At 36.5% G+C, this 24,146-nt stretch overlaps 1 protein-coding gene and 1 long non-coding RNA gene across 2 annotated transcripts in view; both read left to right on the top strand.

Moving 5' to 3' along the window:
• The window catches only part of LOC125226452 (cAMP-specific 3',5'-cyclic phosphodiesterase-like), a 729,130-nt gene that overhangs the window by 99,961 nt on the left and 605,023 nt on the right, over window positions 1–24,146 (top strand). The gene's annotated exons all lie outside the window — the stretch shown is intronic.
• On the top strand, window positions 2,383–3,224 carry LOC125226458. The gene is made up of 2 exons (XR_007177081.1): window positions 2,383–2,538; window positions 2,956–3,224. It is a non-coding gene; the product is annotated as an uncharacterized LOC125226458 (long non-coding RNA).

Raw genomic sequence — 24,146 nt, 5'->3', positions numbered from 1 at the left:
TTTTAATCTGGGTGTAACTCCGGTTTCACATTATCCGATCCGATATCGGATGTCGGAAGGATTTCGATGGAAAAATCCAAGATGGCGCCTGTAATGTATGGGATATCGGTCCTACATCCGATATCGGATCGGATAATGTGAAAACGCACTAACTCTATAAAGGTAGTACAACTTACGCGATTTTTAATTTTATATGTCTAACATTTGCCATTGCTTGTTATCAATCATCATCATCATCATCATCATCTGTTCCGAGTTCGATATTTGTGTTGATGATTGTTATATTTATGTTTTTTAGGGTTCCGTACCAAAAAGGTACAAAAGGAACCCTTATGGCGACGCTCTGTCCGTCTGTCTGTATGTCTGTCACATTTCTAAATATCTCGAGAACTACTTACGCTATCGATTTGAAATTTGGAACAGTTATGAACATTTTAATATTAATTATAGAAAATGGCCAAAATGGAAGGGGGGCCAACTGTAAATGTCAAGTTACTAGGTCAAGTGGGGTATCGTTAGAATCCTTATCTCCCGAAGTTTACCAACGAAAAATTATGACTTTTTACGAAATATTGGTTTTAAGCTAAATTTTACAGGAAAAGGTTTCTGGCCTTAAAAGGTTCACTATCCCTGGATCTGTCAAATTTGACGGCTCCGGTTTGTTTACACTTTTTTCAAGTGCCAAAAGTACAAGGTATAGAACAGGATACCTATCTACATGCATGGCGCCTCCAAGCCGGCAAGCACGGTCGAGTGACAAAACGATATGACGTCAGGCCGTCCTTTTGCACTATTTTTAAGTCCGATATTAGGGACCTATGCGATAAAGTTTATCCCACTAGTGTGCTTCACCGGTAGGAAACTTAAATACACCTAACAAGTGTATTATATATTCAAATGAAATGACAACATTTTCTGCATATTTAAAGTTGCGCGAGCCTTAATTCAACTATGAAAATATTTTTCCATTTAAAAGGATTCCTGTATTTTACTTTCCCACGTATGAAATAAAATCAGCGCCTTTCGTTTGAACTGAGTTTCTTCTGCTGACTCCATCATAATATTTGCTGTTTATACTCATTTAAACTTTTCAGTGCTGTATCTGTACCTCTTATCAGAGGTAGGCCTTAGATGTATTAAAATGCATCCGTTTTCGGTCAAAAACACAACTTTTATTTTAAAAATAATACGAAATTTACATACTGTTCGCTACACTGGGCCTTTTGACACCCTTTGGAACCTACTAGCTTCATTCTACTTAACTAGACTACTATAAATAGAACTGTACAAAATTGCCAATGATTATAATATAAAAATATCGATCTCCTTTATAAGAATAGAAGCGCTATAACTCTAGCCATTCACAAAACCTACGATTACCTGCCTCTGTAACTGTTGTCAAATATTACTATAGTATGTGTTCTTGGTTATTGCAAAGTTTTGAATATGGAAAGTAGCTTGTGCTACTACAGTGGCAATTATCGCCCGACATTGATACTTCGCCATTCATTGCTTGTTCAATACTGAAGCTGAGTAATAATGTTACTCATCAACCCAAAAATAGGCACAGAATTGTATGTGTCAAGTATCAATGTCGTAAAATAGGCCACTGTTCTTAATACTTAATCGGAATCGGTGAATTAGGTGTGGGATTTGCTCAATGTCTGTTATGTAGCTTGTAAAGCACGAATTACGGAAATACCATATCCTGACCGCATTCTAAAGATGTTTAATAATGCTCACTTCAAGCAGGAATACCTTGTCCGCATTCTGAAAATTTAAGGGATGGTACATTTTGGGTCACCTGTTAATGTGCATTACTGTACATTCTTGGATTTACTTACTGTTTTGGCATAAGACAGACCTTGAGGGCGGATTTCTGAACTTTTGTCAAAGACCAAGTCTGTGCTCCGTAGGTCGGGATGGGGAGAATGCACATGTCCATGAGCTTTCTTTTTAAAGATATTGGGAAGTCACCCTTCATTTGCTCTTTCATGGACCAATAGCTCTTCCAGGCACTTCCGGTTCGTCTTGCGACCTCCTTGTCCTGTCGTGCCTGAAAAGAGACTATTTGGCCCAGGTAGATGTATTCTTGGACATATAACATTTCTTCCCCATCCACAAACACTTTAACATCTTGGCTATTTGTCATGAGCTTGGTCTTTGACATGTTCATCATTAATCCCACCTCAAGGCTTGCACTGCTTAGATCTTGTAGCATGGTGCCGAGTTCCGTAGCTGAAGACGAAAACAAAACTATGTCGTCGGCGAAACGGAGATTTGTTAATCGCCGTCCACCGACGTCGATACCTCTGTTCTCCCATCCAGGCGCCAGTTTTCTAAATATTTGTTCGAGGGTACTGGTAAACATTCGTTCTGGGCATTCAACGCCGGCGCACGTCGCTCTCTCTCAGCGTCTTTACACTCGCGGCGTTTACGAATTATATTTTAAAGGCCAAAGTAATTGCCTAAATTTTAAAATCAGTACTAGTGAGGTACGGTTGATAATGAAAGTTAGAGCCTGTGTAACCCCTTTGGGTAAGTGTTGAACTTTTTAAATGTCGTTAGGAAGCAGTTAAATTTGAATGTGTGCTTAACGGTTATTTTCCGTTATGTTGTAACGAACTTTCCTTTGTTTGATTTTTCAGATTGCTTTAGTGTAGTGTACTTAAAGGCTTATTGTCGCTTGAAACCCTTATAATGCTAATGTTAATGTAATTTTCCATAATTTAGAACAGGATTAGAATTGTAATTTTCGAATCAGTGTTTAACTATTGACTGCTTATTGTGTAAGCTCCGTCTGACTGTGACATTATAACATCACCAAGGCATTCATACCACTAAATATCACGCAGTACTATCTCTTCCGCTTCTGCGCTTCTATTTCTTCAGGCCAGTCACAGTCAGCGGGGTCGTTCCGTGGATTTATACTTAGACGGATTTAAACAATTCCAGGGTGCTATGGTACGGGTGATCACCGGCCATGAGACCACCATCACGCTGACTCCAAGGACCTGGTGCTGACCCTGGCAGTCACGGCTGACGTTCTTCAGCACTCCGTCACTTCACCTACATAGCGGAGCCAGGGAAGTACTAGCGTGTGGGCTACAGCTGCTTTCTTAATCCGGGAGTAAAATTAATCAGACGGTTAACGGACTTTGACCCTTCGACGATTGTTTCGAATGCTTGCGACGGTTTAAGCGGAATAAATTTGTGAAGTGAGATCTTTTGTTTAATTTACTACTTCCCCGCCTTTTAACGTAGCAGTGGCAGTAACAAAAAAAAAAAAAAAAAAATCAACAAAGGCCAGATACAAAGGGATTTTATATTCTATGAACTTTTCAATGATTTGGTTTATTGTTTGTAAATGATCCGTGGTAGAAAGACCAGGCCGAAATCCGGCCTGTTCGGGAGGTTGGTGTTTGTCTAATTTTCCAGCAATGCGACGCTCTATTATTTTTATGAAGGTTTTGTAAAGGTGTGAAATGAGGCTAATGGGTCTGTAGTTATTGATGTCAGATTTGTCACCTTTTTTTGTGTAAAAGAATGATGTTGTAATGGCAAAAAGTCTTTGGGAATGTACCGGATTTTAAAATATTGTTAAAAAAGTTAGTGATATGAGGTAAGAGGGTTGGTTCCCCTATTTTAAGTGCTTCCGCCGTAATACCATCCTCGCCGGGGCTTTTACTGTATTTCATCTTCACTAAAGCGAGATGTACTTCGTGCCCGGTAATGGGCGGGATAGATTCCGGGCAAAAGTAGGTGGTTGTGGGTGGGCATGCAGACACTGGGCTATGATCGGAGTACAACTGTTTGTAGAAATTTGTGCAAATATTGGTTATATGTTCCCGACTTCCTTTTGGCATAAGTACATATTGATATTCCTTTTTAATACTTATCTTATTTTTTATCGCAATGATACTTGTTTATGCTTCGCTAGTATTTCTGTCTGGGCTTCCTCGCCGAGCGTAATAATTTAATTGTGTCAAAAGATTTAAAGTAAAGTATGCGTTTAATGTTTTAATATTGATTTAAAAAACAATTTGATTCATACACGATAAGTGCTTAGTTTTCCATAAATTCTTGTACCTTTAATTATTCTACTAGCTTTGGCCTGCGGCTTCGCTCGCGTTAGAAAGAGACAAAAAGTAGTCTATGCCACTCTCCAGCCCTTCGACTATCTCAACTTAAAAAATCACGTCAATTCCTCGCTCCGTTTTGCCGTGAAAGACGGACACACACAGTTTCCCATTTATAATAATAACTACTGCACACGAGATGGCGCGCGAAGAAAAACGCATGAAAACTCGAAAATTCGCGTTTTCCGGGACCTAAGGATAAGTTAGACCGATTTTTCACCCCCAAAAACCCCCACATAACAAATTTCTGCGAAATCGTTAGAGCGGTTTCCGAGATCTACAGTGTAAATAAATATATATATAAATAAATAAATATACAAGAATTGCTCGTTTAAAAGTATAAGATTACACGGAGAAAAAAGTCTCGTCCATGATACCTGAATAGTGTAATCTGAACGAGAAAATCTAGTAAATTCTGGGACAATTGTTCACATAGTATAAATAACTAAACTAGTCTGTTTAAATGCGTTGAGCTTAGTGAACTAGTTATCTTGTAATTGCTACACATTAAAATAGCGTGTATTACTAGAATATTTAGTAATCATAACACGTGGACCGTACAAATAAATAATATTTTCTTGCAGAGCTTAATAAATGAAATGTGACCTTGACAATATATTCTTGTAAAGGTAATATATACATTACGTATCATAAAATAAAAATATTGTAAGGGTCACACAGTCAAATTGTGTGTATTGCTAGATTATTCAGTATTTATAACAAATGGAGTGTCTAAATAAACAAAATAATGTAAACTCCACAAGAAATTCTTGTAAAGGTTATAAAACTTTAGTTAGGCCAATAATAGGTATCGTTAAGAATACAAGTCATCTGATATATATTACATTCTCTTGATTTATGTAAACTTTATTAAATGGTTGATAGAACAAGAAAGTTAGTTACAGCAACTGCATTTATGGTACTCTCTAATAAATATACAATTGCGTTAACGTGTTATATTTTTATCGGTACCTATGAATTTGTCTGTGCACTGTATAGACAACTAACATTTCTTGTAAATATAAAAAAGGTTTGTTGTCTATACAAGGTGGTTCAGTAGGATTAAAGGCCGAGCCACGCCAGATACGTGTACGTAGACGTGTGCGTGGCGTGCGCGCTGTAAAGTACGAATCTTCAAAAGAGATGATACACCGCTAGACACACACGGGAAACACGTCACACAAGCGGTGTAATCTCTAATGAGGATTCGTCATTTACACCGCGTACGCTACGCGCACGTCTACGTACACGTATCTGGCGTGGCTCAGCCTTTAATCCTACTGTACCACCTTGTATAGACAACAAACCTTTTCTTACATTTACAAGAAATGTTAGTTGTCTATACACTGCACAGACAAATTCATAGGTACCTACCGATAAAAATGCAGGTTGCTAGGACCAGTTCCAAGAGACAGAAGCCTATAGTTGAAACTGAGATCCGGAAACCTGGGTCACCCAGCATATGGAATGGATGCTATGAGCGGTGAAAATTGGTGAATCTGAAAGTAAATAAAATAATTATATAATTTGTTAAAAAATATATTTCAACGATCCTTAGTGCAAGACTTTGTTCATATATTCGTCAGTGTTAATAGAACCGTCCTTCATTTCGTCCAAAATTTATATTTTGCAGAATTTTTCCACTTTTGTTCCACAGTATGGCATGGGTCACAGGAAACTTGCAACCATTGTAAATCATCTGAAAAAGACATTAAAATTTCTATGAATAAATTTTACATTAAGTAATATTCTACGTCCACTTCAGATATATATAAAGACTGTCCACGATAAAAAGTGGTCATATATAACATGGTAAATCTTGAGAATAATGAGAATTTATAAGCAGCATGTTTGTCAAATAATTTGTAGATATTAAACTACATTATAAAAAGACAAACAAATTATAAACTTTAGGTGGCCTATGAATTTTAGCAGTATGTATCTCATGATAACAATATTTTTTTGTACAGTGTCTTCTTGCAGTCTTTAAGCACAACAGTTTTAATGACAAAAATATTTTTTTAATGTTTAATTATAATAGCCAAAATATACCCTATTACATACTGATTTTACGATAGTAATAATTTTTCTGATTGTAATCAGATTAAGAAAGTACTAAGATTTTCTAACTTTGCTGAATTCGAATTTTTGACACTTTTTGGCTCTCCATACAAAAACAACTGTCAGTGCTTGGAGTAGAAAGTCTTCCTGACTACCAAAAGTCGAAATGAGTTTCAAAAAGTATTTTTTTGTCTGCTAAGATGTCATTCTAATGTGTGTAAAACAGCTTACAAAAATATAAGTATTTATAAAATTGTGCCAGGAAGCGTGTGAAGTTTGTTAAAAAACACTGTACAAGAAATGAAATGCTTGATGGTATACATTCGGCGAAACAGACACACTAAAGCATTATAAGGAATAGCTTTAATTATTATATAGTTTTATGTATACAGATTTATCAAAATATAATATTGCTTCAAAATGTGCATTCAGGAAGAAAGATTTATCATGTTATGTATGACCACTTTTTATCGTGGACAGTCCTTATTAGTTCAGTATTTAGATTTTGCCCACGTAATGTCGTATGAATTTGTATGCAATGTAAAATGAATACAACATTAAATGCCTTTTTACTCACCATTCTAATTATCTACTAAGTTCTACATGATGTACGGTATGTGACTCACCTGCTTTTGCCAACTCTGCCATCTCCCATCCTTGCAAGAGTTTTTGCACCTCTTCATCCATTTCCTAAAATGGAAACTACCAAACGAATGGATAATACGTAGTGAGTACGTTTAACGATAAATAATATAACCTATTGCGATCCGCGTCCACGCGTAATCTCTCATGACACGTAAATGGCCGCCGACCACGCCGCAAAACATTGCGTTTCGTTACACAAGCAAAACATTTATTTATGCGGACAATATTTTTGTTATAACAATTATTTTTCGGTGTATATTACGAGAATATCATTGTTATTTTTTACAAGAGGCGCAAAGTAAAATCAACTATACTGCTATAGCATTCGCTAAGATATACAATGGTACTTAAACATGGCGTTTCGTTACAAAAACGAAATACATATTTATACTAACTAAATACTTTTTCAACAGAACTATAGTATGGATTTCAAATAAGTAATATGTAGTGTACGAGTATGTGTGTTCCATCCGCATAACTATACCCTTAGGTCGCATGGTCCGATTGACTAGTCTATCAATCGGAATACGAATATTTTTTTTCCTGTTATGATCGGAATATAAGGACTAAAGGGATTTCGGATCGGAGTAAAGGGATTTTAAAAGTTCGTCTAGTTCGATCGATCGAACCACGAGGTCGTTTTTTCTTCCTGTTGGACCGAATGACACATAATGGTTATCTAATCTCATTACTAGACACTTACATTACATTATACTTTAGAAATGTAGGTGTCTTTTAAAACTTGGATATTGGTAGGTGTATGTAAAGTAATAAAGTTCTATCCACCCTAGGTGTAGTTTCACGTTATTTTTCGTACCAGGGCAGATATAGATCAAGTTCCCAAGCGTACTTTATTTGTCTTCAGGCACTATCTTGGCTATTTGTGTTGAAGTGCACTTAACGTGAATTCTCTAGAGGAAAATAAGAGCCGATTCAGACGATTAAGTGTTTTGACAGCTACCTATGCGAGGAACAATCGAATTGGTCAGTTTCAGAACGGAGCTTATACTTTTACATTAATTTAGGTACCTACTTACATGTATTCATTGTAACGATAATATTATCATACACTAAAATTGATTAGTAGTGAAGTACCTAATGTTAAGGTTCCTAGGTTTCTTTTTGCTCAGTGTTGTCTAGCAGAAATTTTCACCAGCCGCCACCGGTCAGTACGCTCTAGGCCACCTGACCAGTCGGTCATCAAAGAAAGATTCGATTGAAATGATTAATACCTACATCTTATTTATTGTATGCGTGTCTTTGTATTTTCATTATGTAATCCTTTTCATGCCACTATTAAACTCTAAAAGTATTAAAAAATAACCGGCCAAGAGCGTGTCGGGCCACGCTCAGCGTAGGGTTCCGTAGTTTTTCGTATTTTTCTCAAAAACTACTGAACCTATCAAGTTCAAAACAATTTTCCTAGAAAGTCTTTACAAAGTTCTACTTTGGTGATTTTTTTCATATTTTTTAAACATAATTATGGTTCAAAAGTTAGAGGGGGGGGACGCACTTTTTTTTACTTTAAGAGCGATTATTTCCGAAACTATTAACATTATCAAAAAATGATTTTAGTAAACCCTTATTCATTTTTAAATACCTATCCAACAATATATCACACGTTGGGGTTGGAATGAAAAAAAATATCAGCCCCCACTGCATGTAGGGGGGGTACCCTAATAAAACATTTTTTCCCATTTTTTATTTTTGCACTTTGTTGGCGTGATTGATATACATATTGGTACCAAATTTCAGCTTTCTAGTGCTAACGGTTACTGAGATTATCCGCGGACGGACGGACGGACGGACAGACAGACATACATGGCGAAACTATAAGGGTTCCTAGTTGACTACGGAACCCTAACAATAAGCGAACAATATGAATAAATTTAAAACGGCGTAGCTATTTATAATCGTTAGCCAAAAATGTTTATTTTTAGGTGAATATTATTTTTGTCACACGTAAACATTCTCATATTTTTCGTGTATCCGTTCTGGACTGATTTCAATCATTCTTAAAATAACAGTTTGGCTACCACGACATCTTTATACGTAACTCGATAACGTAGACGTCACGGAAAATTAAATTAAACGGAGAAAGTAAATATCGCCCCCAAATCACATGCAGTATAATAAAGAGTACTATCGTACAGTATGGCCACTACCGCTCCCCGCTGAAAGTGCCGCCCACCCCCTCTCGGGTACCTCACAGTTACCGCATGTCAAAAACGCGAACAGTCGACCTGTCATATCTCACTCACACAAGCATGGTACGCGTTCACCTACACGAGCTTAGAATGTGTGCTAGGAACGCGCTTATTTCATATATTTGACCGCCAGTGACCGAGATGTGCCCAAATGGTTATTTAAAACTAAAAATTACATAATTTCTCACTACACCAAATGGTAAATGTTCTCTGATTTTTCAAAAACAATTGACAAAGTTTTATTTTGTTCACAAGACTGCAAAGTAAATTTATACAAATTTTAACTTGATGCCTAAAGCTGGCCGGTTGAATTGACGTTTAAAATATGATGACTTGGAATAATCAATTGACTGACTCGATTTGAAGAGGGTCTTTTCAAAAATAATTATTTCTATAAGTCAACAGAGGTTATTTTTATCTATAAGTATGTCTTCCTAAAGAAATAATCCTTGTTGACTTATAGAAATAAGTCCTTTTGAAAAGACACTCCTCATTTATTGTGATGTTGCTGTGGTGAAAAATTTTGTGTTTCACTTGGTGGCAAAATTTGTTTAACCTACGTGTCTCGCAACCCTCGCAACGTCAAGATTCCACAATCCACATTCTGAATATTGGAATCTTGAGCTTGCTCGAGTATCATTATGGGCACGTGCCACTAAACCTTTTTGTTAAACAAATAACTATTTCTATGACTTTTAAAACGTCAAAAACTAATGGTAGTGGCTTCAAAGTCAAATAATATTTAATACAAGATTAGGCGCGTAACATAATTTTTGTGGCAGTTCTAATTCCAATCTGTCAAGATATTATTAAAGAGAAATTCCGCTCGTGTCTGTGGCCGATCGCGGTAAATGTAAACAAAGTTTATATTGGCAACTACTTCTGACACATACTGACACACCTGTCCGAGTCGCATTATTAACTAGTTTTATACTTATAATAGTTGAGACGTTGGTGGCCGAGCGGTGAGAGCGTGTGACATTCAATCCGCAGGTCGCGGGTTCAAACCCCGGCGACGTTACTGTTTACGTTACGACTTTACATGTCTATGGTATGCCTTATGTCGAAGGTTTGCACTACCAGCCCCTGCCGGCTCCAGGCACCCACGCAGTAACGTTATAACAATGTGTTGTCATGGTTACAATGCCAAACGGCAAACAATGCTTGCTAACAGTTACATTTTAGGGGCATTCCATGAGAATGTCGCTTACGACATGCAATTCCTTCTAATACTTCTGAAGACGCTAAGAAAGCGAAGTTGTGTCTGACAACCTTTCATGACTTTTGGTTAACCAATTGGCAGTATTTTCTCGAGCATTATGGATTTGATTGATGTAGCTGTCATACAAGGCAAAAGCATGTCGTAAGAGACTTTCTCGTGGAATGCCCCTTTAGTGACTTTATAATCCTATGGTCATTAAAAGTATAGAGTCGATAGACTTTTCTGAAATTGCGTAAGTCATGGTTTTATATTGTTTGCGGAACTGAATAATTGACAGATAAAAGTGCTGTACAGATGTAGTTCGAATTATCGACCTGGCATTCGAAAATTTGAAGGCTCATCTGTACTGAAAAACATATTTTTTATCGTAATGTACTATTTCAGTACAGATAGCGATGTACTGAGACCACGTGCGAAAAGGAAATTCGAACTTCCACTCCCTTCGGTCGTGTTTTAATTTCTCGCTTTTCGCACTTGTATCCATTTTTTGTGGGACCCGGGTTCGATTCCTGGCTCGCTTTTCGCTTTTTCTTTCGTGTATGATATTTCAGTTTATAAATAAAGTACTTCATAAATAAGTTTACCTCAGAAAGTAATTAATTTACTATGGTAATAAATAATATTAAATTGAAATCGAGAGTGCCTTAATCTTTAGCTAAAACAATAAGCCAGCACAACAATGAACTTTAAACGACTGAATTGATTCAATTTCTCAATTTTGTATACTTCGGGCACTTGACGTCTTTGAAGTTTGACTTCATTGATTTTAATTAAATATAATATAAATACTGTAATATATAAGGACTGGAGAAAGGAAGGGGTGGCCTTTGCCCAGCAGTGGGACACCATATAGGCTATAAAAAAAATATATATATATATATATATATAAATATTTGGTTACATCTTACAGGTATCCAACTAGTCCCTAACTGTGCACAGCTGCGACTAGGAGTTATTTATTTACGTTTGTCAAACTTGAATTAGCTAATTACTGTTTGTCCTGATCAGTCTGAAAAGGAACACACATTTGAACTAAATTAATCCCGGGTTTTGTTATAGAAACAAAGTGTACAAAGGTAAACAATCTATACATAGTGTAGTACTGCTACATATTTCATTTCTTTATCGTGGCACAGAATCATAGCTTTCACTCATCATTATTAACGTCCCGTCGCCGTCCCAATTGGATTTTAACTTGAGATAGATAATTGAAAAGTGAATAATTATGCGTATAAATAATACCCCGCATATTATTATAGCATGGCAACCGCTGCCGACCGTCCCTTGGGCGCCATGCTGAAGGGCACACCTGCCCACGTTCGATAAGCTGAGCTTATACCATGAGTTTGCGACTTGAGAGTACTTGCTCTCTCACCCCTTTATGAGTGGCACTGAAATTTTAACAGTTTCATGTGCTTTGCCCGCCCCTGTTGGAATTTTGTAACTATACCGTTTACTAATCCATATAAACGTCATGGAAATGACATTTATTGTTTGGTTGAAGAGAACATTACAGCGTTCGCAAGCGATTACATAAGTATTTATATGATATAACCTAAATTGCTATAGTTTGTAGGTTAGGTATAAGGTTTAGCTTAGGAAAGTACCGTATCCAATTCTCCTTTAACTGCTCTAAGGTTTACTGGAAGAAATCTCTTAATGGGATAAATTCGCCTTTGTACAAATGATGTGTGTGTTCTTTTTTTTTAACCGACTTCAAAAAAGGAGGAGGTTCTCAATTCGACTGAATGTTTTTTTTTTTTTTTTTTTTTTTTTTTTTTTGTATGTATGTTACTCGATATCTCCGAGAATCGTGGACCGATTTTCAAAATTTTTTTTTTGATCGAACCGGTATAACCCCGAGATGGTCCCATTGGCACCAAGTCAGGGTCTGATGATGGGATCCTGGAGAAATCGAGGGAACTCTTCAAATGTTATAGGCACATGTAATGTTTTTAGTCTATTTTTCAAAGGTACACCAGTATTTACGTCTGATGGTAATAATTTTATGTGGCTGAGCTGATGATGGAAGGTCAACTCCTCAATGGTTAGGAGTTTAAGGATAATTCTTTCACTACTGTACATGTATTCGGACTGATACATATAATATCACTAGGAACCACTAAAAATCAACTGAGCTGATGATGGAAGGTCAACTCCTCAATGGTTAGGAGTTAAAGGATAATTCTTTCACTCTGAATGGAAAGGTTACATACTCACGAGAACTAAAAATGTCATGCATTTTCTCCAGTTCTGTTCCTCCCGTCGCCGTCGCGGGGTACATGTCGAGCGTTATGTCTAAATTTAACGTGAATGGACCGTTTTTTTCAAAGTTTTTGGATTGCAAGTGGACCCACTTTTTTTGGATTTGGAATTTTTTATGTGATTTCCACTCAGAATCGCGAGCTCTTTCAATCATAATATGAGAAAAAAGAAGTGCCCCAAGGTGTTTTTCCCATTCCGTTACCATGTTTTCATACATTTCGTATGGCAGTAACGGAATGAAGGTTTGAAAAATATATGGAAGACTTGGGACATTTTTTTTCTGCTATCCGGATCCAAAGACCTCGCTATTTTGAGTACGAATCGCGTAAAAAAATCCCATGTTACAAAAAAAGTGGGGTGGACAACTCTGAAAAAAAAATGGCCGAATAAGGCGCTAAAAAATAAGATATTTTCCTTGACGTTTACGCTACTGAATGATGTATTCTAAAGCGTCGAAATCTCATGGTAGAGGCTCCGACCTACCCCGCTCAACAAGTGCCACGTCACTGCGATCAGGCGTTCATTATTGCGAACTTTCAAATGGATTCCCTCTTTTAATACTAACTTTTGCCTTTCCTTCGATATCCAGTGACTGGCATATTCTTCTGATTTTTGGGGCAGGAATGAAAGTAATTTTTTTGACAGGTTTTGCGAGGATATTAATAACACTAAAATTATGTATAAGTAAATTGAATTAAATTTTAAGTAATGTAACCATCAAAGACGACAGATTTGTTTATTATTTTTATACGTATACCTATATTATATATGTATAATGTGATGATGAGATGAAAAGAAACCCGTAAGTGGGGTTTCATGTGAAAAATAGCGAAATCGCAAGCGAGCTTGTAATCATATCGTGTGTGATATCAAATGAAAGGGCTTTGAGAGTACCTACTTTACAAATATATAACATATTATAGCACTTTTTCTACTTGATCTAACATATTATGAGAAAATGTTCAGAAGTGATAATAATTGTTACGGTGACGACTAGTTTTCAAAAAATTGACAAAAATATATAATAGAAGTTTATAATCACTAAGGTATAACAGCGATTTAAGTAAACGTTGCAGATCAATTAAGTACCAAAATAACTTCGATGTTATGGAGAGTTTCAAAAAATTGTCACTTGGTTTTAGGTAATTTCTGAAAAAAATTGAATTCGTCTTACCCTCGTTTACTTTACTTGAAAACCTTTTAACAAAAAGAAGATTATAGTACAGTGGTATAGTCTGAGAAGATTGTAGTACAGGATATATGAAAACTAAATATATCAGTAATATCAGTATTCAAGACTGTCAAGATCGACTGATTCAGCGCTTTACGCGGGTTTTCCTAAACGTGCATCAGAGAAAAAAATCATAATTAATATAGTGAGTTAGTTTTCAAAAATCCAGTCTGACCAAAAGTAAGATAAGAAGATGCCCTAATTGAAACTTGAAATAAATATATCTATTAGATAACGGAAAGTCACTATTATATGACTGAAACTATCAATATTGACGTATTTAACCATTATAATCTCATATATTGGCTTTATAATCTTGTGCACCAAACTAACTATCTCTGTTTTGCCCAATGGTTGACTGGTAGAGAATGCCTTAAGGCGTTAAGTCCACAATTTGTACTTTTTATTGATAATTTATGCAATAAAGTTTATTACATTATTTTGACGTTTTTCTTGAAAGCACTCTTAATAGTGTGTTAATATAAATTACGAGTACGAAAATGGATCTAAAGCTGAATTTAACATTTTTTTTATTCTCGTTTTTAAATTTTGTAAGATAACGAAATATTAATGAAAATGACCAGTAAAATAAAATTGATACTCGTTTTTAATATTATTTAAATTTTCCTTGAACGTGTTTGGGTGTGAGGTACATTTTATTATCTTGTTTGTATTTGAAATTAGAAAAATACAAATAAGGAAATGTGTGCCTATTGAATTGGGGACGAAATGAACGTTTGCAAGATTTGTGTCGCGTTTTTAAAGCGGAAAATAGGATGTACTGGTTCGCTGGCGTGAGATAACCTAGAATATTTTTGAGCAAGATAAATATGTCAAATATTGGCCAGTAATTGATTTAACTGAATTCATGTTTAAACATCAGCTCAAATGGGATCAAAGTTTCTAGTGTATGTCATGTCGCGATACGATCATAGCAGACCACAATTCACTACACATTAAAATATAAACTTTGCTACGCACGTACACTTAAGTTTTTAAATATAAATGTGGACAGAGTGCCAAATATGTGTATCCGCAACCTTACCGCATAAGCAATAGGGTCGTGTATACATTTTCTGGTGCTTTATCTGCGTCTATATTTAATACATTGGCTGTACAAAGTTGACTTCGCATTTCGTGAATGGGTAAAGTTTTTGAAGTAGTCGATATGATCACGGTGTAACTTTGCCGGTCACGGAGCTGTTTAATGCCGATAGCAGCCAGACTGAACAATACCTGCATTCTCGTTTGCCATAACCGCTGCTGAAGTTTAATTAAAATTGCAGTGTTGAAATGCATGTAAAATGTGGAAGTTTCTTATCGTCTTGTTAAGTGTTGTTGCCATGTGATTTTGATACGTAGTCGATGGAAACGTCACGAAAAATGACATTCATTGGAGAAACCATAGATTGAATAAATATAAGAAGATCATACTATCCCATATATTAAAATGCGACCGCCTAAGAACGCGCATACACTACACAACACTTAGATGGCGCCACACATAATGCCTTGTTGCCATCGATTATTTGTAGATTGGCGTTAAGCCATAAATCTATGTCAAAAGTGACACTTACATACATACATACAACCACGCCTGTATCCCATAAAGGGGTAAGCAGAGCACATGAAACTACTAAAGCTTCAACTTCAGTGCCACTCTTGGCAAATAAGGGGTTGAAAGAAAACGAAACTGTGACATTGCAGTGACCCTCTCGTCTACGCCACAATTTAACCCATATCCCACAGTCGCCTTCTACGACACCCACGGGAAGAAAGGGGGTGGTGAAATTCTTAACCCGTCACCTCACAGGGGCAAAAGTGACACTTAAAGCATATTAACCTACAAGTATAATCGAAAGCTAAAAGACATTTTTGTGACGCCATCTAAGTGTGGTGTAGTGTATGCGCGTTCTTACTTACATTTTAATGTATGGGATGATGATCTCCTTATATTTAATCTATGGAGAAACTGAACAGTGCCACCAAACGGTTACTTATTAGAACTAAATAGTAGGTACAAAGGAGTAAAATTACGTGTTAACAGCGAGGGTGTACATTGAATCCGGAGCAAAGCGAAGGATTCTATAATTGAATCCTGTGCGTAGTGATTCAAGTATTAACGCCCAAGGTGGAAATAATTTCGCTACCGTGTCATACGTCATTTTCACATCACCTATGAGGAAATACCAAAACATATGTACATAAATATCGCTATTGTAAAAATATTCCGCTAAATCGATTTTTTTTTTCGGTTCTTTATTTAATACTGGCAACATAAAGTTCCCGAACAGAAACTTGCCACTTTGCCCCTCCTAACAGGGAAGAAAAGTACCCTTTCCGAATGGGTGATGTAAAAAAATTACATACATTTTCAGTGACGTTGGAGGCTAAATAGTGGATTCAAATAAAAAATCTCGGAAATGATTCGGCGTTCTACAGAAACAGTGTTCATTGCAGCGAATGCTCGAGATCTCTGCTATTTATAGTGATCGATTTGGCGTGCAAATTGATATCGGCGATGAGTGGCCCAGTCTATGCCGCCGCATTTCAAAAAGGTCCTACGCGGCTAGAATGAAATTTTACGTATTGGTTGGTTTTTAATGGTTTTTGGTAGATTAATTATGACAAAATGAGCCTTACTTAACTTGTTTGACCTTTATTTATAACTAGCTTTTGCCCGCGGCTTCGCTCGAGTTAAATTCGAAAATTAGGACTGTTCCATACAAACTTCCACCACTCATTTTAGGGAAATGGGGGGTTAGAAAGAGACAAAAAAGTAGCCTATGTCACTCTCCGTCCCTTCAATTATCTCCACTTAAAAAATCACGTCAATTCGTCGCTCCACTTTGCCGTGAAAGACGGACAAACAAACAGACACACACACTTTCTTATTTATAATATAATTAGTATTAGTATATTAGTATTAGTATGGATTAGTAAAATTTCTGCGTAAGAGTAGCACCAACCCTGGTAAGAAAAACGAGGGTGTTGTAAAAGGCGACTAAGTTCACAAACGAAGCAGCTAATAGCTATAGGGGAGATAAGCCACTTGTCTTCGAGAAGGAAAACTACAAACTCAAGCCCGGGATGGAATCCCCGTTAGGCGCGAGTAAGGTCCAAGCTGAAATATGTGGTAATGGCACGCTATTGGAGACAACCTTACGACAATAACCGACAATCTTTCGCTCTAGGCAGAGGTTGATATTTGCATCGGTAAGGCAGCTACCACTTTTGGAAAGCTTAGTGCTCGAGTATGGCAAAACAGACTCCTGACTACTAAGACCAAGGTGTTAGTCTTTCAGGCTTGTGTATAGACCATACTCTTGTACGAAGCCGAGACGTATGCCAAAGTCAAACGCCGTGGCATCTCCTTCTATAAGCGATGCCTGCGTAAGATGTTGGGCATATCATCACAGGTCGTCAAACCAGAGAGTTCTAGAAATCGCTGCCCAGTCTGACCATGCTTCTCAAACAGAGGCAACTGCGTTGATGGGTATATGCATAGTATGGAACCTCATGGAACCCTCTCGTTTACCACGCCGTGTTCTTCTGGGCATAGTAGCGAATGCCAAAAAATATGTTGGGAGGTCATTGCTTCGCTTCAAAGACTGTGCCAAGAGGTACTATCAGCTGCAAAAATGCACGGAGAAGTTAGGAATGAATTCATTGATAAATTCATCATGAACTTTTGCAACTGATAGGACATGGCTGCCTTTAAGATCGGCTACCGAAACTAGGACACGCTTGCTAAGAAACGGAGGGAGTGGCGCAAGTGCATTGAAGATGGTCGCAAGTTCGTCCATGGACCTGGTTTGCGGCACTTGCAGACAAAAGGGAAACAAGGTAACGTAGCAAACCGTCTTAATTGGTTGCAAGCTTCCCTTGTCAGCTATGTGACAAAGTATGTCGCTATCGCATAGGTTGTCGCTATAATTACGTTGAATTTAGTCAGAACGAGTTTTAAGTTCTTTTTTTTAATTTCGTTTTCTTTCAACCCCTTTATGCCAAGAGTGGCACTGAAACTTGAGTAGTTCATGTGCTCTGCCTACCCCTTTATGGGTTACGGGCGTGATTGTATGTATGTATGTACGTAAATATATATTATTAGTAATTGACAAGGAAGGTCTTTAGTTTTGTCAGATACTGACATTTTCCTTTGGATAATATCATTTATTTCTGATACAAGTGATTGTTATATCATGTTGTTTTGTTTTTATTACCCTAAACGCACATAACTTACTCTGATAAACCTCAAATGAACAGTATTTATGATTCCTATGTGCATGACTTACACATATGTATTTAGTAAGCTCAAAACCAATACCCATATGTGCACAAAATTAAGAAAAACGAGTATATCTTAATTTGTGATTTATTATTTCCCATGTTTTTTCACACAACATATTTCTTGCTATTTTTGACACATTTTGGATACAAATTGAAATGATGTTTGTACCTATTTCTCTAGTAAATCGATTTTTTGTCTCTCCTGAAAAGTAGCTAAAATGCACATAGCGGAATTGGCAATCTCACCGACGTAATATCACTTCGGTATTTTACTTACTAATTTTTAGTTTTTATTTTTACATATTATCAGCAATAAATGCAGTTGAAAGATGCAATGTTAGCAACTTAAGACCGATGCAGCTAGCGGGCTATTAATAGGTATCAGTAACTTCCAGACCAAGTTAATATCAATTTGATTGCCTACTGAGATTTGTTTCATTTATTAGTTGGTATATGCCCTTCTTTTGCGGTTTTCGATTAAATTAGTTCTTAATTTAATTGTAAAAGAAATAACTTTGTTTTGACTTCACATATGACTCACTGTAGCAGCAGACAATCAATTCTTTAATAATACGAGAGGAATAAGGATTCCGTAGGCGTCGATTATAGTATTTTATGCAACAGGCATTTAAAGGAGGTCAAAAAAGACGAGTGGCATGGGTAACAATTTGAGGCGAAGCCGAAAATTGTTTATTTAATACGCCACGAGTATTTTTTGACTCAGTTAAACACCGTTGCATATAATAGCTTTTTTACGACCATGCACTTAGTTTTTAATAGTTTTCTTGAATAACTTTCGTGAAATTCACACTGTTTCCTGTATTTTGATGCAAAGGTTTGCACTGTCAGCTCAGCTGCCGAAAGCCTTCCCGCACAGGCAGTTTTTTCGATACTGCTTGCATACGCGGAAAGCCGACGGACGCTGGCTTTGGGGAATAGACTTTTATGTAGGGTTTTAAAGATCTATGCACGACCTTGTAAATGACGAATAACAGTTCGGGAGTAGTGAAAAGTCATTAAAACTTAATTATCATATGCCAAGTAGGTCGTAACAATGATACAACTGTATTATCGAATAATTTAACAATAATTTTAAAAGATTACTTATTTTATATATTTATACCTCTATATATGAATATAATAGGTATATTTTTTGTTCCTCAATTTGTTTTGTAAATGCATCGTCTACGACCGGTCGTCTATGATTAACTCAAAAGTGAGCTGCGAGTCATTATAAAGTCCAACTCTAGTTGCCTTTTAAATAAGTGCAAGTCTTTAGTCAGATCAGGAACTACTTAAAGCGAATGCAAGTTTACCGGCGAAGTTCTTTTATACTAAGTAATATCAACTTGTCATGATGCCATCGCAGTAGATAAAATATCGGTAGCAGACGAGGTTGATTTTTATCTGATTTTTTTTATTTTAGTATACTTCTAAAAATAATTTTACATCACTTTAAGGAGCACTTGAAGATCCCTGATAATCTTATAGTAGGACATTATAATACTAACCTACAGTACGGAAACTGACACATTTGCATGACTAGCCTTCAACGGTTTATTTTGAAGCGAATTTGATGTATTGATATTGAAAAGGTCGAAACATATGTACCAGAAAATGGCGAGGATTAAACTCGTTATTATGTTTTTTTTAATAATTTATAATTTCAAAGCCCTACTTAATTAAGTACAGATAAAGGCATGAAGCCTTTTCTTTTCCTATGAATTTGCTTTTGGTTATTGTATCTGGTCACCTTTATTTCACTTACTCAATCTCATACTAGTATAAGTTAGTTATTTATTTGATTACGATTCGTAGTCGTAGTTTATTTAGTTTAATATGTAAGTATTTAGATGGGGGTATACTCATCACAACGTTGTATTTGTTATTTTAGAGCGCATTATTCGGCAACAAACTGTCCACAGTTTGGCGAAAAAAATTGTGTATGTACCTACGTACCACTTAAGTTGTCTTTTGTTATAAATAAATAAAAATAAAATTAAAAAGTAGATTACCCTTTCTCAGTTCTTTGTAGTATAAAGCTGTGCTTTTACTAAACACGCGCGGGTACTGCAGCGGCGGCGCGGAAATAGTCTAAGTAGCGTAGTAACATGTCTCTCGGTACTGCGAGACGACAGTTCTTTCCTTTTAACGACTTTAGTTTACTACACCACTCTTCTTACTTTTTATTTCCGTCAGTTTCGGAAGGCCCTGTGACTCGTTTGTAATTAGTTTACTTATGTTAAATCTCCTTTAAACATAATATGTTATTTAATACATAGGTATATGTATTATTTCTATTTTGGGTTATATCTACATAGAAATATATGTAAAAATAGGCCAACCTACCTCTATAAATATTAGATCACCTAGTGACGTATTAAATTTTTTACAAATAGTTTCTTATGCTCACTCAATCCACACACTTTTGAAAAGCCGAATTTTGATGAAAAGCATAAGATTTAGACCGCTATTATATGTGTATAGTTTAGTAAAAGTGAAATGGGAATTTGTAAAATACAAAACGAACCACTAACGTGTCAGGTTTTTTTATAATAAATTTTTGTAAGTGCTCACTCAGTCCACACGTTTTGAGAAAGTTAAAAATGTTAATATCTTACGATTTGTAGCACCTAAGACACTCGAAAGTACTTCAACATTTAGTAAAAATTTTTACTAAATATCCACCATCTAATATTTTATATTCTTTGTCTGGTTTTAAAGATATTCAGACATAACTTTTCTCATACAAATGTATCAAGTAGGGTGACCACACTATGTCGGCTCCTGATTTTCCCCACCTTCCCATTGTCATATTGAGATTGGGGAGTTTCGTTCGTTCAATTTTGATAATATTAAACTAATACCATATTAATTATCCATCTGCAAACTCAATCCACACACACACAAACATCACGCTATTGGTTTAATGTTGGATATGACGAAAGCATACGACAAAATTTCACATACTATCTTACTAAATAAACTGTATGGAATAGGCATTCGCGGCGATGCACATAAATGGTTAAAATCATATTTAAAAGACAGGGCGCAATGCGTACAGATCCAACATCATAACAAAAACACAGGTGAAGTCTCAAACGTCCAATCAGACACCCTAACAATAAATTGTTCGATACCTCAGGGGTCAGTTTTGGGATGTATCCTATTTTTAGTGTATATTAACGATTTGCCCAAAATAACATCACACACTTGCATAATGTTCGCGGATGACGTGTCCCTCTTGTTCAAAAGTCCGAAAAATCATAATTTCCATAGCGATATCAAGAAAACTTTAACAGACATTTCGAATTGGTTAAATGAACACAGTTTGGAGCTAAATATGAAAAAAACAAAATTAATACAGTTTCATCCATATCAAAAAGATCCCTTAGACTTCTCGGAAATGATAAACGAACTTGGCATCGAAGAGGTCAACTCCTTTAAACTATTAGGATTAAATATAGACACAAATTTAAATTGGAAAACGCACATTGAAGAAGTTAGAAATAAATTATCACGTTTTATATTTGCATTGAGTGTATTGAAAAGAAACACAAACGTAGAATGTGCACTTTCGGCATATTATGCTTATGCTTATGCATGGTTACGGTACGGAGTAATCTTATGGGGGAATAGCACAGACGCCGAAGACCTATTTATAGCTCAAAAAAAATGCGTTCGCGTGATAGCTAACACCCGTCAACCAGAAAACTGTCGACCACTTTTTGTAGACCTCAAGCTTCTTACCTTACCGTGTATATACATATTGGAGGTCGGACTATTTGTGAGAAAACACATAACTGACTTTCAGTTTGTTAAAAGCGCGCGTAGAAATAATCTTCTAGTTCTTCCAGAACCTAAATTAGCTTTATATAAAAACGGACCTTATTACCAATCAATAAAAATATATAATAATATCCCCGAATCTATCAAACAAGCCCAAATATTCAATATATTTAGAAATCAACTTAAATCGTGGTTAATTAGTAAAACATTTTATTCTTACCAGGAATTTATGACACATGAAACTTAATTGATGAACATACAATATTTATAGGTACCTTTTATGACATCTTTCAATTCTTATCTTGTAATGTAATGTAATTTAATGATAATAAATAATAATAATAATGTAATTTGATGATAATTTGATTTCTATGTAATGTAATGTATTTTTTTGTTTTTATTTAAGTTAGTGTATATATATAATTATGTTGCTATGCCCTCTCAGGGTTCATGTTGAGACTATATTATACTTAGCCTAAGATCATTATGTGTACACATGAATTGCAATAAAGCATTGAAATTGAAATTGAAATTAATAATCATGATAATATTTATGACACTATAATTGAAACGCATTGTATCATATGAGTCCTGACAAGCGTATATTCTGTGTAATGGATATCACGGGTGCAGGGTTAAAACATGTTCACGGCCAAACAACAAGGCACGTTCAATAGTGTCATAACATCTGAACCCACAGGAACCGGCACGCAGCATCTCTATCTCTAGCGCCTACGTAACACCGCTACGCCGTCGGACGTTTCGCGAGGTGAAAAGCCTTTTGCGGCCGCAGAAACATAAGTGACTCCGTCTGAACAACGTAAATGAGAATTAAAAGGGAAGGTTCAAGGGCTAAAATGGTGTAGCGTCGGAGCTGAAACGGGTATGGTCGTCCCGCTCTCGCGGCGCCCTAGGCTGCGGCGCGCAGTGGCGCTTCGTTCCATCCAGTCGCGGTCTGTCGGTCGTCGCGACGCTCGGGGCCTGCTGCGCCGTCCGTGCCGTCGAGTCATGTGCCATGTATGAGATGCACTGATACTGCGTCGTGCCGTGCGCTCGGCACAGCTCGAGCCGGCTGATCGTAGCACGGGGCCGACGCCGTCGCGGCACCCGCCTCCAACTCTATAGTGCTGACCCAGTGCAGTGAGCCAAGCGGGCTTTGTTTTGTGTTTGTGTCCGTGGTAAACCGATCAGTATGTTACTGTAAATCTGTTATGTGATTCACAGTTGGTAATTTATTATCTATTACCATCAATTAGATTATGTTAACATCGAAATCAGGTTATCCGATCACTGTGCTGGTTATTTTCATTTGTTTTGATGCTCGACGTCATTTTAACAAAATAAAAAAAACATTGAAACCACTCGTTGTACGCAACGCAGACACGGTTACACAAGAGATAAGCGTATAATCTGAATATCACGCGGTTATAAACATGCATTAGCGCTTACGGCCCGGCAGTGTGGAGTAATTCGTAGGCACAACATACTTGCTGACTAATAAATGTTCAATGAACGTTTTCAGAGTCAAGGACTCTGCGGACACGCTCATCTGGACTTACGCACAATTGCACTGTAATGGCCAAAATTCGTCTAAATTGTATGCGAGGCCAAAGTCGTAAGTCGGTTTAGACGAGAATAAATGACTATCGTTGAAAAAAACCGAACTGAAAAATTACTTTTTGATTACATCCCTGTTGATTACAGGGGCAACCTGTGGCATGTTTATGTCGGTCGGCGTGTATGATGTTTATGTTTGCATAAGATAATTTTGGAGCGTTTGTAATTACTGGCATAAATAAAGAAAAAAAAATCTGGCACGAAACAGGCAATTTCTGAACGGAAGAAATAAAAACAGCGGCGAAAGGTGCGGTTGCATTTTGATCATTATAATTAGATCCAGTTTATTTTTACCCTAACCTAGTATTCGTTTTCATGCGTGCCGGGCAGGCCGACGAGACAATGATGAATAGATGCCTGGCACTGTCGGTAATTAGTCGTAGTGAATGAGATGATGACAATAATACTAATAATCTGATTGCATCTGCTCGGACCCGGGAACAATGGGTCGCGTGGCCAATTCAGGACACTATTTTATAAGGCTTAGGAATTTGTTAGTAGGTACGTGACTACAATTGTTTGGCTTGTTCTAAGTCAATTAGCTTGCTAATGAATTTATTTTAGTTGTTTACTTACAATAGTAAATCTGATACAAAACAAGGAAGGTGCTTTTCTTGATTCTGAGGTACCTCAGAGAGGTAGTATTTATTTTTATTTGTTTAGGTACAAGTTTCACCGAA

This window comes from Leguminivora glycinivorella, chromosome 5 (assembly GCF_023078275.1).
Source record: "Leguminivora glycinivorella isolate SPB_JAAS2020 chromosome 5, LegGlyc_1.1, whole genome shotgun sequence".
Classification (NCBI taxonomy): Eukaryota; Metazoa; Arthropoda; class Insecta; order Lepidoptera; family Tortricidae; genus Leguminivora; species Leguminivora glycinivorella.
The sequence above is the reverse complement of the archived record's forward strand: the minus strand, read 5'-3'. Positions and strand labels throughout refer to the sequence as shown.